Source organism: Argiope bruennichi, chromosome 8 (assembly GCF_947563725.1).
Source record: "Argiope bruennichi chromosome 8, qqArgBrue1.1, whole genome shotgun sequence".
Lineage (NCBI taxonomy): Eukaryota > Metazoa > Arthropoda > Arachnida > Araneae > Araneidae > Argiope > Argiope bruennichi.
This window is the reverse complement of record NC_079158.1, coordinates 29,541,605-29,560,996: the sequence shown is the minus strand read 5'-3', so window position 1 is coordinate 29,560,996 and position 19,392 is coordinate 29,541,605.

Sequence of the window (19,392 nt, the reverse complement as noted above, 5' to 3'; positions counted from 1 at the left end):
AGTTAGTGCACTCAATCAATATACGATCATTATAATTATTATTACAATAATCTCTTGTGTTAATGTTTTGGATAATTCTCAATCTTATGTAACCTGAAAGATTTGTCGTAAAGCTTTCTTTAAAAAGCTTTAAAATTTTCCTCAAAGATAACAGGGGGTGGTTGTAATTTATAGACACATGACATAAATAGGGTATATTTGAATTTCCAGTTAGCCAGAAAAAAACATAGCGGGATAAATGTTTTAGGACCATAAGTCTTTCTTGACAAAACTTTTTTTAAACTTTCCTTTTAATTATAGAAATCATAATGAGAAAACACACGAAAAATATGTTTAATACTGTAGTAGACTGCATATGCAGTAGCTAAAACAATAGAAAGCGTTGCTGTGAGAAAAGCATTTTGTGGTTTCTTTTGGAAATTCACTCGGAAAAAAAATAAAAAATAAAAGGGGGATATTAAAAATTATTGAAACGCCCAAATACTTGAATTTTAAAGTGGTGTAAAAATAATTTTGGTGCAATAATATGATCAGTTATAAGGGAAAAACATTATATTGAGGAGAAATTTAAAAATTCCTTTAAGGCTTATGTAAAAAATATAATTACAATTTTGTTAACCCTTTCGTAGTGAAAGATTTTTACCCAAATATCCAATCCAATGTGATGATTCTAAATTCAATAATTTGCCTACAAAGCGTTTCGGCTGATTTTTAATTATGCATGCCACTAAGATCTGATAATATGCCAGCTTAAAGAAATAAGCAATAGATTTAGAAAATTAAATTATTTTAGAATTAATTAAATTATTTTATCATACTGTCATCGAAAGTTCCGAAATAATCATTTATTACTAACTCTGCAAAAACCAATAAATAGTTTCAGAACTTTTAAAACCATTTTAATGCGAATAAAATTATTTTTTATGCCGCTTCCTACGAAGTCCATAAAATATATAATCTCTCATCGTGTGAGCAGATAAAAAAAAAAAACAGTGAGTATGTAGTCATTGCCATCCCTAATATATATGAGAGTTTGCCTCTTATTAAGGGACGCAATCTCTTAAATTGCAATCTTTTTTTTTTAATCTGCTATGTCAATTATGTAATCTACAATAATTACATGTCTAATTTTTATTTATCTCATCTTGAAAGGCATATTATGGAACTCATTTTCAATGATGTTTCAAAAATCGTTCTTATCACAATGATTATATATATATATATATATATATATATATATATATATATATAATTTCACATTGCACCTTTTATTGACAACAACAGGAAGCTTGGAAAACTACTCACTTACTCACTAGTCTTGCTGATGTTAGATAATTATTCACAGTTTGTTAAGGTAATTCATTAAATTAATCAAATAAGCTTATGTTAAATATGATAAAATTTAAAATATGTAAATAAAAAATAAAATGGAAGTATTTCACCTTCCGATGTTATGATTTGAAATATCGGAATTATGGTTTGAAGCAATTAGTAAATGTGCTTGAAATGAAAATTCTCCTGGTTCCCACTCCACAAAGATTAACGAAGACATCTAAAAGATTGCAAAATAATTCCTAATTTAAAGGAGGAAAAATAAATACGTTGAGAGATCATCCGTGAATCTTGGTTTGTTAAATCTTGGCTTATATAATGTTGAATTGTCAAAAATAATTTTCGTACAAAACTTGTTAATATTTTCCAAATTGACTTTTTCTTTTCTTTGAGTGCGAATTTTAATGTCAACGCTTTTCACTATTTTTCTTCATTTCAGTTTTTATTCTTAACCGATCATACTGTATATTCAATATTTCTACAGATCGTGAGCCATTGGAATACTGATACTGTTATTATACATTTTAATAACAGTTGTGTTTAAAACTTTTAAATGGAGGCAATAATTTAGTATCTGCAATTAATTCTGTTGTAATACAATTAAAGACTTTTATGTGAGACATATCATCTTAAAGATGTAGGTTCTAATATTAGTCGAGAACTCTTTAAGATATTAAACGAACAAAGTAGAGAAATGTGTCTCTAAGACAGATGATCGATACTTGTATATTTGAGATGTCAACAATTCAATGCAATTCCATTGAGGTATTTTATTTTAAATGATCTCAGAAGTTTCATTTCAGTAGGAAATTAATGAAAGGAAGTAAAACTATTAAAAAATATTTTCAACAAGTAATGAAATGAAATGCCAACACATATCCAGAAAACCAAAAGCAAGTTCAATTCAAACAAAAGTTTGTTTCAAAAGTTGTATCAACATGGTCTCATTTTACTTTTGAGCATGCATACTAACAGAAGACAAGATTTGTAATTTTTTGTAATATTTCAAAAATATGGCTTTTAAAAGTTATGCTTTAGTACAAGTTCCTGTGCCTCCTGCACCTATAAGGTTAGAATTACTAATCAATTGAATGGATTTTGGGACAAGAATGAGTGGATATAAAAGAATTTTTATTGAAAAGGTTGTTTTAACCTTTACCATACTATTGAACGTCAAATTTTTTCCCTTTATTTACGCAATGGTTTAAATGATGCAATGGTTTTGATTTTTGATCTATCATTATTATTTGGTAGAAAATTTTCCATCGCACATTTAATTTGTTAGAAAATGTATAATGACTGCAAGTGATATGAGGTGACATCGAAAGGCTTGATAGTTTTTATTTTTCTGTGACATAAAAAAGAGAGAAATCACGTTTCATCAAAGGATATTTTCAAGCATCATATTCTCACAGTTGAAAATTAATGAGGATAAAAATGAAATAGAGTATGTCGTTTTAGGGTGATTCTTTCTCATGAAACCTCCATCCTTGCTATTTGATTGTTTCCCTGATGGAATTTAGGTATTGTATTGATATAATGAAATTTTTAATACTTGGGAGTTTACCAGAATTCATAAAATAGGATTTTCTTTTCTTTGTTTACATATTAAATGTTTATTTCGAACAAAAGCTGGAATTTTACCAAATTACTTAATGCAATTAAAGTAAATTAATTACTTGTTAAAAACAGTATTGTCAGTATAAAAACAGACAGCATTGTTAAGCAGTATTGTAACTCAGTCTTCATATTGTTACGAATAACTTTTCCCCTCAGCATTTAATCTAACAATAAGGAAGAGAGAAAAGAGGAAAAAAGGGAGAGTCACAGCAAGGAGAGAGAGAAGAGGAAGAGAGGGAAAGTTACAGTATGTAGAGAGGGAAGGGGAAGAGAGGGAAAGTTACAGTATGTAGAGAGAGAAGAGGAGGAAGAGAGAGTCATTGTAAAGAATGAGAGAATCATTGTAATGAGTAAGAGAAGAGGAAGAGAAAGATTCGGAGGACAGAGAAAGAGATACCCTAAGTGCGTCTCGAAAAGTTTTTTTTTGTTTTGTTTGTTGTTGTTGCTTAAATTTCCCTTTTGCTTTATTAGCTCAGAAAAATAGTATGATAACAGTGGATAATACATTTTTCAATTTTAGACGAACCCTTTTTCAAATTAAAAAAATTAACAAAAAATATCTCCACCAATTTTACAGATAATTTTCTGAAACATTTTCTGTGTTTTTATTATGGTAAAGATAATATTTTTCTAACTGGACATTTTCGGGAATCTACTTTACTTGTTGTGTTATTTTTTAAGTTGAGTTACTGAGGCAGGATAAGCACCGCTAAGAGCGTTGTATCTTGCCTCAGTAAATGCAGCATAATCACTTTATAATACGTGAAGGTTGCATTCCTAGCTATACGAGACGCCATTTTGAATTTAAAGGGCTAAACAGGACATTAAAGACCATTTTGCATATTCATTTTTAAAATATATTTATTTTGAAAAAATCTCTTTCAAGAACTTTTGAATACGCAATTTTTTTTTTTCATTTCATTAGTGTATTTGTCGTATTGTTTTCCACATACTGAAATCGTTGTTTTGGGAGACGGAATCTAATGTGCTCCAAATTTACAATATATTATATAAATATTCAAATATTTAACTTCTACGCATTTCGAAAACTTTATATTTACAATAAACGGAATGTAGAAACAGAGTTATATGATTAAAAAAATAATTTCTAAATTCACCATTGTAAATATTCCTGATTAAACGAGCTGTAAGTTTATGTTAGAGTCTTCTCCGTTTTTTATCTTTGGCAAATAAGAAGTCTTTTTTTTTTTAACACTAGTTATTGCTTTTTCTAGATAGTCTCTCTTTACACAGAGATTGCTCCAAACAATTCTGAACTTAATAATGCTTCTATATATCTTTAGCCCGAAGTTTAGTACTTCTTTTCGCTATTCGCTTTTCATTTAAAGTTGGTTGTTTAAGAAACATATGCATACACAAGAAAGACTTTTGTTTTTAGTGAAGAATTTAGCACATACAGCAATGCCATTTAAAACTTTTTCTCTTAAAGATCAAAGCAATGTAAGATATATTTTTAGAAAGAATTCTAAATAGCTGAACTGTTTATTTTATATGGAAATTTAAAACTTTTAGATTAATGAAACACTTTTATCACGGAAATAATTTTATTCTCATTGTGCTATGATGGCGAAATTAAGAAAGAAAAATTACAATTGGTAAAATTAACTTATAATAATAAAAAAGAATCAAAATACAAATAGACGGTCCTGTTTTCTATAAGAAACAACATTGCTTACCTCAAATTAAACCCAGCATAAATGCATGTTCAGCGGTTTTCTTTGCATTGTAGAATCTCCCTTAATCAGCCACAATTGATTGTATTTTTGAGTTAACAGCTACAATTGCAATGATTATTTCAAATTATAAGCCGAAATTGAAAAATATTTTGTAATATTACAAATTATTACATTTTACACTGTTTCAATAGTACAGGAAATGTTATACAATATTGCTTTTGCAAATTTTATGATAATGTGAGATAATATGTGCTACTTAATTTTAAACGGTATTTGATTTTTTCATGTTCTGAAGTGAAGTTTACACATTTTTTTAGTAGTATGTTGCATAATTTTGAGCATCTGCTTGCTGATAAAAATATGCAGGAATTTAAAAAAAATTCTATATATATATGTGTGTGTGTAATGATATCTCTTAATCTAATTTAAATCTTAATTTATTTTCTATTTTTTTTTTATCTTAAATTATTCCATGTTACTTATTCTAAAGTTTTCTCTTAATTTTTGATCCAAATCGGACTTAAAAAAAATTTATTACTTCTAATACGAGCTCTAAAAAATGCAGATTATTGCAGTTTCTCATGCTCCATGTGAAGGGATTAAAGTCCCTAACACCTACCACTCTTTTCAAAGATAAATAATATACCTTTCCCAAATCGACCCGTGTTAAAGTAATTCCTAAAGGAATCTCAATAATCATTAAAAAAAAGATTTTTCTTTTATTTTTGTGTCGCGATATAAACAATCTTTTCATCATCGTTTCTCCCTGTACACAAATATACCTTCCCATGATAAAATAAATTGAAATTAAATTCCCAAGTTCTCTTCTTTTCGACCATGCATCTACAAAATTGTGCAACACTCATGTGTAATATATTTGAGAGAAACTTTATAAAATTATGTATTGATTTCACTGAAGCTTACTCGGCAAATTTTATAAAATTCGAAATTCTTCCTTTGCTTTGCGGTTGTACTTAACTTCAGTCTGTGTGTCATGTTAATTCTTAACCTCATTATTGTTATTATCTTTCTTCTTTTCCAAAACATGATCATGTTGTCCTCAAGAGAATGTACAGAGGGAATCATATTATTTACACCCATTCAAGTTTGCACTTTCTCATTTCTAATCATTACAAATTTCGTTTTTTATCTCGTAAGCTTAAGTTTTGGATTTTTTATACGTTCAATTATTTTGATATTGCTGGTTAAATTATTGTTTATTTTAAGTTAATTTGCTGTAAAACTGACAATTTCTTTTACCGATATCTTTACAAAGAAGTTATATTTTGAATTTCATTCAAATGATCAAAAATCATTTAAAAAAAATTAAAGTTATTTTTTAAATATAATTGCCTTATAAAACGAGACTAAAAATGAAAATGAAGAATAAATTTCTTCGAGAAAAATGAGAAAACTATACAATTTCGAATGAACTAGAATCTATGTAAGAGCAACAATTTTCTGAACCTCAGTTTATCTGTAAGATCCAATTCTTTGTAAAAAGTGAATGTTTTTTTTCTGCTTCATCATAGGCAAATAATTTATTAGAGTATAATTTCTGAATTCTTTTTCTGAGAAATATTTATTATAAATATTTCATTCTGATTAAAAAAAAACTGTCGCAAAAGGCTTCTAAGGTATAATTTTCCTTAAATCAATTTGATTTGGAAATGTCATCTTTAAACTGTGAGAATAAATTTATTTTTAATTATAGTGTTAATTCTATTTGAAGATATCCCTATTTTTTAAAATAAAACCCAAGTCTTTCTTAAATACACTAGTTTTTTATTATTTAGAATCATCTAAAATTACAATCTGCTGAAGACGAATATTTATCATCAACTGATATTAAATCTATTATGTTGAACTGATGGGATTATAATAACATTTTGCATAGGCTTAGATAATACCAGTTTGAAAAATTACACTTGAAACTAAAGCTGAATTATAAGTAAAAACATTAATTACATAGGATTGTTTTAAAAGAATCCTTCAATAAACGTTTTTTTTAAAACTTATTTTAAAAACTGAGAAAATATTGTAAGTTCCAGCTTAATTGATAATTTAATACAAATAAGCCTTAGAATAATGGCAAAGGAAAAACTTACAACTAATTCCTGTTATGTATATTATGAATTATATGTACAATTATGTGTTGTTGTTTTGAAATTAGCTGCATTTTTATCCATAAAAAATACATTTTGGTTTATTTTGGACTTTACTTTACAGAAAATAGATAAAACAAGATAGTCTTTTTAAAAATGTGTTTTGGAATATTCTTCTTCAACGATTTCTTGTTTGTTATTTTAAGGATTATACAGAATTTGGTAATCAGAAAACTTTTAAATCAAGGTATTTTTTTCTTTGCTATCGGAAATGTTTTTTGAAGCACATATTTCTTTTATGACAAGGACGCGAAAGATTAAATGATCATCAGCACAAAACAGACGTATCATTATATTAAAAACATCCTGAGCAAAATGCAACGAAAATACAATACAAATTTTTAAAACTAAAAAGAAAAGAAAAAAAATTAAATAAGAAAGTTTCACTTCAAAAATCTGGAAGAACTGACGCATCACGGAAGTAAAAAGAAAACTTCTAATAAAAAATAAAAGTGAGAATTTTTTGCATTTGTGATTTCCAGAGAACTTCAATACTTTGCTTTCAATTATTTTCTTTCCTGAAGTCAATAAAAGTTCTGATGTTCTTGCTGCCATCTTTTCATTGAAATTCGAGTCCCTGCGCGAGCTAAAAATTTCTGTTTCGTGATGATGTTATTTTTTAAAATAAATGTAACGATTCGACTTACACAATGTAATTAAGAAAGAAATGAAATTTGAAAAAGGAAACAAAGCGTAAAATTTTGATGGATGATGTTCTTCGAAATTCTTCGAAATTTTTATTTTACTTTTGACAGCTTTTGTTCATTTGTTCTGTGATTTAATTTAATTCTGTTTTTTTTAAAGTTTTTTTAAAGTCATTTTTTTCCATAAACGTCCACTGTCTGAATTTTTTTCTCAATATAAAGTCAAATACACGTTGTCATTATTTTAATTCTGAAATTTTAAGTGAGGTATACAGTTTTCACAAACATTCTATATATTCTTAAAACCCCAAGAAAAAGACATTTTGCTCTGGACATGAATAAAATTTATATCACAGATAAATCGTTTACAGATAAATATTTATTTTTTTATATATTTCTAGAAGTTTTAGATAATGTTTGTATAATTTTTTAAAAATATTTTCATTCAAAAATAAAGAAATTGCTACAATTACATTGTTAAAAATGAATGGTTATTTTTTCTAGAAAACCAGAGAAACTATCAAAGAAACTCTTTTTTTTTCTTTTGAAAAAGAAATTCATAAAAATCCAAGAAGCGGATATTTTTTAAACTCTATATTTGGTTTTTAAAGGATGTACAAAATAATGGAATAATATTATTATATGTAGACTAATTACTTTCTGCGACGAACTGATTCACTGTGTGAAATGTTCCCTAATATCTCCAATTAAATATTTTAAGCAACTTGGTCTCTTAATAGCTTCATCAGCAAAATATCTTCAGACTTCAAGCTTTGATAGTCATACTATTATAGAAGTCTTAAGAAACTTATGAAACGTTCCTTTTTCGAATGCACAATGGAAATTGAAGTAATTAGAAATAAAATAAAAAAAAATGTTGAAATATTTTTCCTTGAATTTCGAATTTTGGAATAGAATCGATTTATTAAGTTCCGCTTCCGCTTAATTACACAGTTCAAATATTAGTTAATGGACTTTTAAGTTTACTTATATTTATTATCTACTTTCTATACCTAAAACACTGGTTTTTTTTTTGTTTTTTTTTTGAATTCTTACCCTGAAATATGAACTGGGATCATATACAGTTATATGCATATCATGCTCAGTTGCTGGGATCATATACATATCATGCTCAGTTTGAGCATTGTTGCATTTATAAAACATTACAAAAACGCATTAGTTAAAGTTTTAAAAAAATACATCTTTTCAGGTGTATTATAAATATTTTTTAATATATAATTAGTCATTTTTTTTTCTATTTTTTATTTTGTTGTTTGTGACACTTGTCATAGACAAGTCCGCTGACGAAGTCAGCGATTTTAAGCCAAGTTTTAGAGTCTCTGGTTTCAGTAGGGCCATCTAGAGCCAAGAGTACGTCTTACTTACTTATTTTTTTATGATTTAGCATTATAAATATTATAGCACCTTAAAACCAATTTTATTTCAAAGTAACTACAAGATGGCATCAATCGTATGAATTAAAGTAAGCGATAAATTAGCAATTAAGTTCCCAAAATATTAAAATAGCGTAATCTTATCGATAATGCGCCAATATATGCAATTTTAAACCGGGAAGTAAGCAAAAAAAAAAAAAAAAATCAATTACAAAATTATGAAACAAATTAATTTAAATAAAAGTTGATAAAAATTCATATATTATTATGTTCCAAATTAATTACTATTTATATCTAATTTTTAATTAAAATTTTTATATTTTGTAAATAAATAACAAATTTTATATATTTCGTTTTTTTTATCGAAATTAATACTCGCAATTACAAAAAATAGGTTATGATTTAAATTCAAAAAATAGTAGTTAGATTCTGATTATATAATCGTACAAAATTATTCACAAATCATTGCCAAACTTATTTTGTAATAATCACTTTTAGGCTTATTTAAATGATCATTTAATATTCAGCTAAAAAGAACTCTTATTCAGGTGTTTTTTTTATACAATTTGAAATCAGAATGCTGTGATTGAAAGTATATTTCACCAAGGGATACTATTTTTTGAAAATTTATTTTTATTCTTTATATCATAATGAATTTTCTCAACCTTTCAGTATTCGCGGCCCAGTTTTCAATCATAATTTCCATCACGCCCCCCCGCTTACAATAAAATGTATACAACAATAATGCATATTGAATATTTTTTATTCTATTTTTAAATTATTTTTAACTGACTGCCAAAACAAGAGTAAAAGCGAGCCAACGTTGGTGAGAAACCAAATTTGGCATTTTGCCACGCGGATGGTGAACAGATGAAGCGAATGAAAGCGGTGAAAATTTGAATATTATATTTGAAATGAAAGCCAAACAGGGAGATAACGTTAAAAGAATATGAAAGTAGAAAAATTCGTTAATGAAAGTTAACTTAGAATGGGTGAGCTAAATTTAGAAACTGGGAATACATTTTTTCGAATAATAAAAGAAATAAAACAGAAGCATGACTAAACAAAAGTGAAAAAAATAGCAATGTTTATGGAAGGGAATCCACACAACCGACGCCGTCTCGAGCAGGCGTTGAGCAAATGTTTTCACATAGAAGAAAGGAAAATGTTCGATAACTAGAGATGCATAATCCACGAATTTTTGAATAACAAATAATTTTGATATTGTTATTTTTAAATAATTGTTCCAAATATCTGTTATTTCAATCATATTATTAATTAACAATTATTACTTAATATTAAATATAAAATTTATTAATTAATACTTAATTTACTGACTTAAGTAACGTGTGATTGAATTAATTTATCTATTTCAGCTTACTTCTTAAATTTGATTTTTTTGAAAACTATTTATTTAATTTCTTTATTGGAGTAAACAATTTTCTGAAAAATTTGAATTAAATATATATGTCATTTCTTTAAATTGTTTAATTTAGTTCTATATTCTACCAATAGATGGCGCCAGCAGTAAACGGAGTATATGCACAGTCAAGTCACAAGCAATTAAAAATGATATGAATGTTGAAATGTTTGGAGATAATTTTTCAAAACAATTGCAAATCCATACCTCTTTCAAATGATACTGCTGCTCGTCGAATTGGTGATATAGTTGAAGATGTATAGTGTCAGTTTTTCTTGAAGTTGCGTGACAAATTGCTTTCAGTACAGCTTGATGAAGCAACAGATAGTAATAAAGATGCTCATTTAATTGCCTATGTTCGATTTTGTGATAATATGTCAGTAGTAGAACTACTTTTCTGCAAACCAATAGAACTCAAAACAACAGCGTTCGCATTATTTGCTATTTTAAATTATTTTATGAATGAGGCAAACATAAAATGGAAAAATTACGTCGGAATATGCACCGAAGGTGCTCGTTCAATGTCCGAAAGATTCCAAGGTATACAAGCACTTGTAAAACAAAAATCGCCTCAGTGGGTCTGGATACATTGTATGATCCACAGAGAAGCTTTTGTTTCGAAAGAAATGATTCCTTGTCTGAATATTGTATTAACCACGGTTGTAACCGTAGAAAATTAAATAAAAATGAGACCCCTGAAATCGAGAATCTTTTCCGCACTTTGTAAAGACATGGATTCAGTACATTCAGCGTTACTATTTTATTGCGAGGCAAGATGGCTATCGCGTGGTACATTTTTGCAACATGTTTATGAATTAAGAGAAGAATTCGCTATTTTCCTAGAAAAAGAAAACAGACCGGAGGCCGAGAATTTTCGCGATGGTTTATTTGTAATGAAATTGAACTACTGGGTCGACATATTTGAGAAATTAAATAACTTGAACCTTCAACTCCAAGGAGCAAATAGACATATTTTGGAGTGATAAAGTTAATGCTTTTTGTAGAAAATTGGAATTGTGGAACAGAAATTTAAAGCAAAAAAAACCTAACAATGTTTGCAAATGTGGATGATTGTACTAAAACTTACAAGGCTGAAGAAGAACATGTGAAAGTTGTTTTTGTAGCCATTGAAAATCATTTAGCCATGCTGGCAAAGAATTTTAAAAGGTATTTTCTTGTTGATGACAAACTGATAGCAAGTTACGAGTGGGTTAGGGATTCATTTCATAAGTTATACTATTGACCATATATATATACCCGAAGGATTCTCAATTGATGAGGAAGAAAAATTCATAGACTTCACTACAAATGGCGAAACTAAAAGACAATTTAGTAATAAATCACTATTTTAAAGGATGTAGAGGATGATTTTTCTGCACTAATAACAAAGGCATTTCGCATTCTATTACCATTTTCAACATCCTACCTTTGTGAAACTGGATTTTATGCTGTGGCTTCTTTGAAGACAAAATATAGAAACAGAATTGAGAGTGGCTATTTCTAATATCAAGCCTTCCTTCGAAAAATTTGCTCTGAAAGACAGGCCCAAGGAAGTCACTAATAATTATTAAATTTGTTTTTAATTTAGTATGTTTTAATTAAGTAAATTTTGATTTAGTAAGTTGTTTTACTTTAATGAGTTATTAAATATGTCGAAATGTGTTTTGATTTCTATGTGTATGTGTGCTTTCCTTTCAATCAGTTGATCAATTTTTTAAAATAATATTTTATCTTGGATATTCTCGCTACCCCCCTCTAGTGTGCTCGTGCCCCTCTAGGGGGGCGCGCCCCACATCGCTGCTTTATATATCTCAAAAATGTTTTACTTGCTGTAAACACTGGATAATAATACTGTCATATAATATAAAGAAAAAGTGACTTCCTACGTTCATTTTGATAAATAGATCTGATTAAATGAGCTGTAAGTTTATTTTAGAGATTTCCACAGTTTTTTTTTCTTTTTTTCTGGTCATTAAGAATTATAAAAAAAATTCTTAGACGTTAGTTTTTCTTTACTCAGAGATTGCCTCAAACTTTTCTGAAGTTAATAATATATCTCTGTTTCTTGCCAAAAGTTTAGGAATTTTTTTGGGTGATTTTTTTAAACTTAAAATTGGTTGTTTAAGGAGTTGAGTGAGGAAACAGATTTTTTTAAAGAACTTAATGCATATAGGAAACATGTCTAAATTTTTTTAAAAAGGAAATTACGAACAATGCGCGTTATATTTTTCAAAAGAATTTTCAGAAGTTGAAGATTTCTCTCGTCAAACTTTGAGTCCAGAACCTTTTGTAAATAAGAATAAGATTAGGATTTTTTTTTCTGTAATAACGATAAAATAAAACAATAGCAAAAAATGGGATAGAAATGCGCAAATTACTGATAAATAATCCAATTGGCATCAAAGTAGGGAGAATTTTTATGATAGTTCATTTATTACTCTTTTTTGATAATATTTTCCAAAGTTTTTGTACAATAAGTAAATTGAATATATTTATCATGCCATCCAAATTATTAAATCTTTTTAATTTAAATATAAGAAGTGATGCACTTGTTTCATTTGTTACCTATAACTTTTTTTTTTTTGTTTAAAGCGATTGCTTAATTTTTGCACCATATTTTCTTTGATAATATAATTTTAGGTTTCATATTGTTATAACTTACAGTTTTCTGATCATTTTATTATTTCTTAATTTAAATTATTTATTCACGTTTTCTATTTACTTTAGCGTTTTATTTGTTGACACAACTTAAATTATATATATATTTTTTAAATATATTTAATATCTGGTTAATCATAATCAATCAAATTTTCTGCTTAATTAAGTATTTTGCACACTTACGACAGTGCCATTACAGGCTTAAAGAAAATGAAAAGGATTCATGCTCCTATTTACCCAGGGTTGCAGTTTAATTTCTACAGTTATCTTTTTATTTTCCATTATGAAGGCAAAAGTTAAATCGTAATTTCCTACATTAAGAAAATTGCACAAAATCTAAATGCAATGTAAAATGTTAATGGTAGATGCTTGAGAAAGGCGTTATGCAGAGCTTGCAGTATGTGTTGATTTTTCGGCGCAATTTGATATTCAATTTAGTTATATATAAAAGTAACTTCAAAATATAAGACAAAGCATTTATTAAATATTTTAATATGCTGTTAATTTATACTTAATTACATATATTGTAACTTAATTCTTTACAGTGGTTTCCATTTTCTACTCTCTCATGCATAAAGTATACAAAGAAAGTATTGTGATCGTCGAAAAATTCGAATTTTAGATTTTGATGAATAATTATGTTGTAAATCTTAATGAGTCCAATAAACACAATTTTTGTAATTGTATTAGTCTGAGAACACGATAATTTAAAATATTTTGAGTTAAATGAATGAAATTCGGTATGTTCCTTTATCGTAATATGTATCAAATACCGTAAATATGTATCTATATCAAAATTGTATGTATGTAAATAAAAAACCGTAATTATGTATCAAATTTGAACATTATTTATAATTGGAAGTTTGTCTGTGCGCAAATTAATCATACATTGCAACTACCAAATATAAAGGACTTGTTGGATAAAACTTGAAATACCATTTTAGCATTTGTAGTGTATATTCTTGACCAGATCCGTTAAAGTGTTAACTGTCTATCAGTCTGTACATCTGCTTACATGTGAAAGCAATTACACAAAAGTGCAACGTTTTAGAGAAATGAAATTAAGGTTAATTAATATAATTAGTAAAGAAATTAGGGTTAAATTTAGTATAATCTTGTTACTAAAAATTATTGTTCTGTGTCTGATTCTGGTTTCAAAGTCATCAAAAGGTCCCAAAATGCATATTCGGTTTTCTTATTTCTTTTCTAGTTTTAAGAAAGCACAGAATCCTCATTTGAGGGAAATCTGAAAACTCGTAGGTAGCGATATTGTCTTCCTCCAGGTTGAAAATCTTTATGATGAGAGGAGGGGAATTATTATATTTACTAGGGCCCATATAATTATTAGGATTTAGTTTAGTTTAGTTATAGGCTATTTTGGAACGGATTTCTTAATTTTGGACCGCTGTCAGATGATGAGGGCGGCATTCAATTATTATTTAGAGTTTTCAAAGTTATATTCTTAACGGCTATATTAGTTACTGAGTGCAATGTAAAATTCATTTGGAAATCTGCTTTGACGTCTTGAAAGTTGAAAAAAAATATTCAGTAAGAAGAAAACATTTTAATTTCGTTTATAACAATCTTAAATTTTTTAATAATAATATGAAAAATAAAGAAAAAATTTTAAATTTGGCATGGTTTTCTTAATATTTAATGTGTTCTTGCCAGTTTTCAGTCGATCCAATCGGATTTTCTGCACCAGAAAACTTTTTCAAATACTTTTTTTTTTTTTTTTTTGACATCGGAAAATGAGCTTTCTTTTAAAGCACACATTTCTAACTTGGTGTAATAAGAAGCAATCCAAGAATATTGAGTACTTATCGACTCAAAACAGCTGCGATATGTATCATTACATTAAATAAATAAATAACTTTCGGAACAAAATCCCATGAAATCGGATGAAAAACAACGGGAAAAATTTAAAAAAGACAGAACCCTGGAAAAAAAAGAGAAGAAAATAAAAGCTTAACTTCAGAAATCGAGAAGCTCTGTTGCTTCTCCCAGAACAAAAAAGAAGTCGAGACTAAAATAAAAATGTGAATTTTCTGCATCTCTGAACTCTACGAAACTTTAGCACTTTACTCTCTCAGTTATTTTCTCTCGTAAAATCAATGACTTTCCCTGTCCTTGCAAATACCGCTACGCTCTAATTTGAGTTCCAGTATAAAATGAAAAATTTTTTCCGTGTGACGATGTATAATTTCTTAATATTAATGAAAAGATTTCAGTTCACTGTGTACTACAAGGGGGCAAAATTAAAATTTTGAAGAAAAAAAAAGAAATTAATTTTGTTTATAATCTTTGTCTATTGCTTAAATTTAATTTTGCTTGACTCTGATCTAAATTTATTCGGTCATTCCGATAGTGACAATTCCCATTATTTTAATTTTACAAATGTATAGAAAAGAAACATGGCAGCTTATCATGTGTTGCTTATCTTAAAAAAAATCCTTTATGAATTAGCAAAACTTGGCTTTCAGTTGCCTCGTAATTTGAAGCAGTTATAACAGAAAAATATAAAATTTCCCCTTTACGGCAAATCTCATTTCAATTTTATCAAAAATGTTCTCTAATCAATTATTATCAAATCTTCACTGAAAATAATCGAGATAATCAATTATTATCTCTATTTATTGATTATTATCTCAAATCTTCGTTGTCTTTGTTAGATAAGTATAATGGTCTGCAGGAATAAGTTTAGTTTTTTCCTTCTTAATTTTGCACATGACCCTTTGGAGTTTATTTACATTCAACTGGTATGCTCTTTGCTTTTATATTTGATTTCAATTTAATTCATGTTTTTTGGTTTTAAAATTTGATAATTGTCTCATAGTGGTTTGATTTAATTTTATTGGCACTTGCCATGGACAAGCCCATTCTTACGAAGACAGTGATTTTAAGCAGGTGGGGGAGAGTCTCTTGTTTTTATAATAACGCCAACTAGGGCCAAGAGCACGACTTTGCTACTCACGCTTCACTCATTCACTTGCACAACCCCTTTTTACAGGAGGGCACATTCACACATGTCACATATAGAACAACGGAAGAACAACCCTGCCCAAACCGGGACTCGAACCCAGGACGCCCAGATCACGGGGAAGACACGCTACCCCTATGCCAGGACGCGGCCCTCATATTCTAATCAACATTTATTTTTAATTCAGTTAATTTCATTTGCATTTTAGATTAAGCAGCATTGAAGCGCTCTAAATACAGTGCATCTTCCTTTTAAAAGTTTTGAATCTGGAAATATTTACATTATAAGTTTGTTTCATAAATATTGCTTTAATGTTATGGTTTATAGTTCGTTATCTCAAATATATTTGGCTTTACTATATTCTTAATGTCTTAATTTTTTTTATTTTAGTTTTTATTTCAAGAGAAAAAATATCTATTAGAAAATTATTTAAAAACTAGAAGATGGGCCGTCTAAAGAGGTTGTTTTCATGCATCATATTAACAGATCTCATCGTCACAGACTAACAAACGAAAATTTCAGTAGAAAATCTCATGAACATTGGCAAAATACTTAAAAATATAAGGAATCAACATAAATAAAAAATAATAAAAATTGCTTAGAATAATAAAAAATTATAACTTATTAGGCCAAAAATTTCAAAAATAAAAAATTAGCTGTTAATGGATTAATGTTATATTTGAAAATCTGTCTACAGCTTATAAAATTGCACTTGAACATATTTTATAAGTTGCAACAGCACTGATAATTTACTTTGTAATCGATCGTAAGGTCAGATCTGCTACTTTCCGTATATGAATTGCAGACGAAGACATTGATGGAAAATTTAAGCACAATCAAGATTTTAGAGTTTCCGGTCAACTTATCCATTCAATTTTTTTTTTTTAAAAAAAAGCAAGGTTCTTAATGGGTTAAACTTTTTTCATTTTATTTCTATTAAAAAGATTTTTTTAACATTATAAGCACAAAATCAGGCTATTTATGGAAATAAAAAATATGCATATAAAATATACTATTTAAAAAATGTGGCAACTGCAAAAATTGATTAGAATTTTGTAATTTTCCAGTGACCCAAGCTAATTGCAGAATTATTCAACATCATCTTATCAGCCTGACATTTTTCAATCTTTTTGCAATAGGACCATGAAGTTTTATGGTAAAGAATTAGATAAAAAAAATGCATTTATGTAGGATATTGAAAAGTAATAAATAAGATTAAATAATGGTTGATCTTTTTATTTTCCCGCATGCGAAGCATACAAAGAGAAAGATTGAAATCAGCAAAAAATTCGAATTCAAGAGACGATTTTGACGAATTTCTATTTTCCAATTCCCAAAATACATTTCTAGATTTCAGTCTCTTTGTTTATGAACACGATAATAATAATAATAAAAAATCTGTGAGCTAGACTAAGGAAATTTGGAATTTAATCTTTAAATTGAAATTTGTATATTTCTATCAAGTTTTGAAAGAAATCTGTTCAAAGAAAGTTTGCTTGTCTGTCCAAATGTAAATAAATCTGATAATTACAAAACATAAATATGTCTATGTTACAAAACATAGACATATCAAGTTTTTACATAATTTTAGCATATTGAATCCATATCTATCAGCGGGTTGACATTATAACAGTCTGTATATTTACATGCAAATAAATTTGACACATCAAAGACACAATTACTTGTATAATTTGAACTTGACATATGATTTTGTTATTAATATTGCAGTTTTCTAACAAATTTTGGGCTAAATTTGTCATTAAAATCATTTAAAATGCCTAATTTGTTTCATAACTATTCCACGAAAACCAAAATGCTCGTATATCTGACTTTGGAAATAAAAATCTGAGCACTTTCAGCGTTCACGACTTTTCTCAAAGTTCATAATTGGTGATCACTCCCTTTTGTTATCAACAGCTGCCCCCTCTTCTTGTTTGGAGTATCTTGGATGCGAGACCAGTCGGAATCAAAACTCTCCCTTCTTTCTGGGTATATCGCCCTCATCATCGGCTCAAGTTTCAAGATTAAGTGGCTGACCCGAAATAACAATGTTGAGTCTGTACAATTAAGTGACCACGACTTCGAGATTCTTTAAAAAAAATTATAGTTATATATTTTTTACTCTTTCACATTATAGTCAGACTAAATTATTTATTGATTTTGAGTATTCGGGTTTAAATGGCTCTAACCAGCATAATTTAAGCTTTGAATAGTTACTAATTTCATTTTCATTTTGTTAAATTAACCCTTTCTAGGGCCATGGAAAGTATGCTTAGCCTCAAATTTATCAGTCTTTGTATGAAGTTATGTAGGTTGAAGTACGTTCTGGCAAATTTTTCAATAAGAAGAAACTTAGATGCTTCAATTCCTTATTTCTCACGAACTGGCTTGTCTTGATTTGTTACTTAGTTATTCATTAACCAAATTAGTTAATAAATAAAATTAAAAGGATCTAATAAGCTAATTGAATCCTTTTTCTGAAGTCAATCTCAATCCTAATGCTATATCAATACCATGATTAGAAAAAAAATAATGACATTTTAATAGGGTTAAGATACATATAACAGTTTATAGTGTAATCACAATTTATAGTATAAAATCACTTCTTGTATCTGAAGTAATTATTTTTTTTCCTTTGCTAAATAAATAGAGTACTATTTATTACGTATCTCCATTACAGTCCACATTCAGAATAGGTACTGTTTAAAGTAACATAATTGGCATATATCCACAAATTTCCTTAGTTAACAGTTAAAATCACAACAAATTAAGGATGCCATTTGATTCGAACGAGGAGGATTTGATTTCGAGGATAAGATTTGTATTCGAACAAAAATTAAAGATGCCATTAAATTATCAGACATCATTAATTATTCGTTGAATATTTATTGCTACCGATTTAATTAATCTACTTAATCTATTAAATGAAATTTTCTACTTTTAGTCAACTTAATCAATTAAATGAAATTTTCTACTTTTATTTTATTTAATCAATTAAATGAAATTTTCTACTTTTAGTCTACTTAATCAATTAAATGAAATTTTCTACTTTTAGTCTACTTAATCGATTAAATGAAATTTTCTACTTTTAGTCTACTTAATCAACTAAATGAGTATTTAAATGAATACTTTCATTCTTATAGGGCCAAATTCTTTTGGGAGCTATCGCATTGAATATAATACTATTAACTGTATGGGTAAATGAGAGTTTCATCAAAAAGAAAATGATGTCAGATTTCTATCTAGACCTATTTTTTTAGCTTTTGAAAATTAAGATTATAAAATTCTTATTAATGAGAAATTAATAGGTAGGCATCTCTACTGCATTCATTTACTGTAATAAAAATATACAACATTTATATGATTTATGAACTATTATATTTTATATATGGCCTTTCAACTGTCTCATGCTAAAGATGAATAGAAGTCATTAATTCTTTCTGTTATTAAGAACGTGTCTTCCGAGGAGAGGCTTTTCTAGG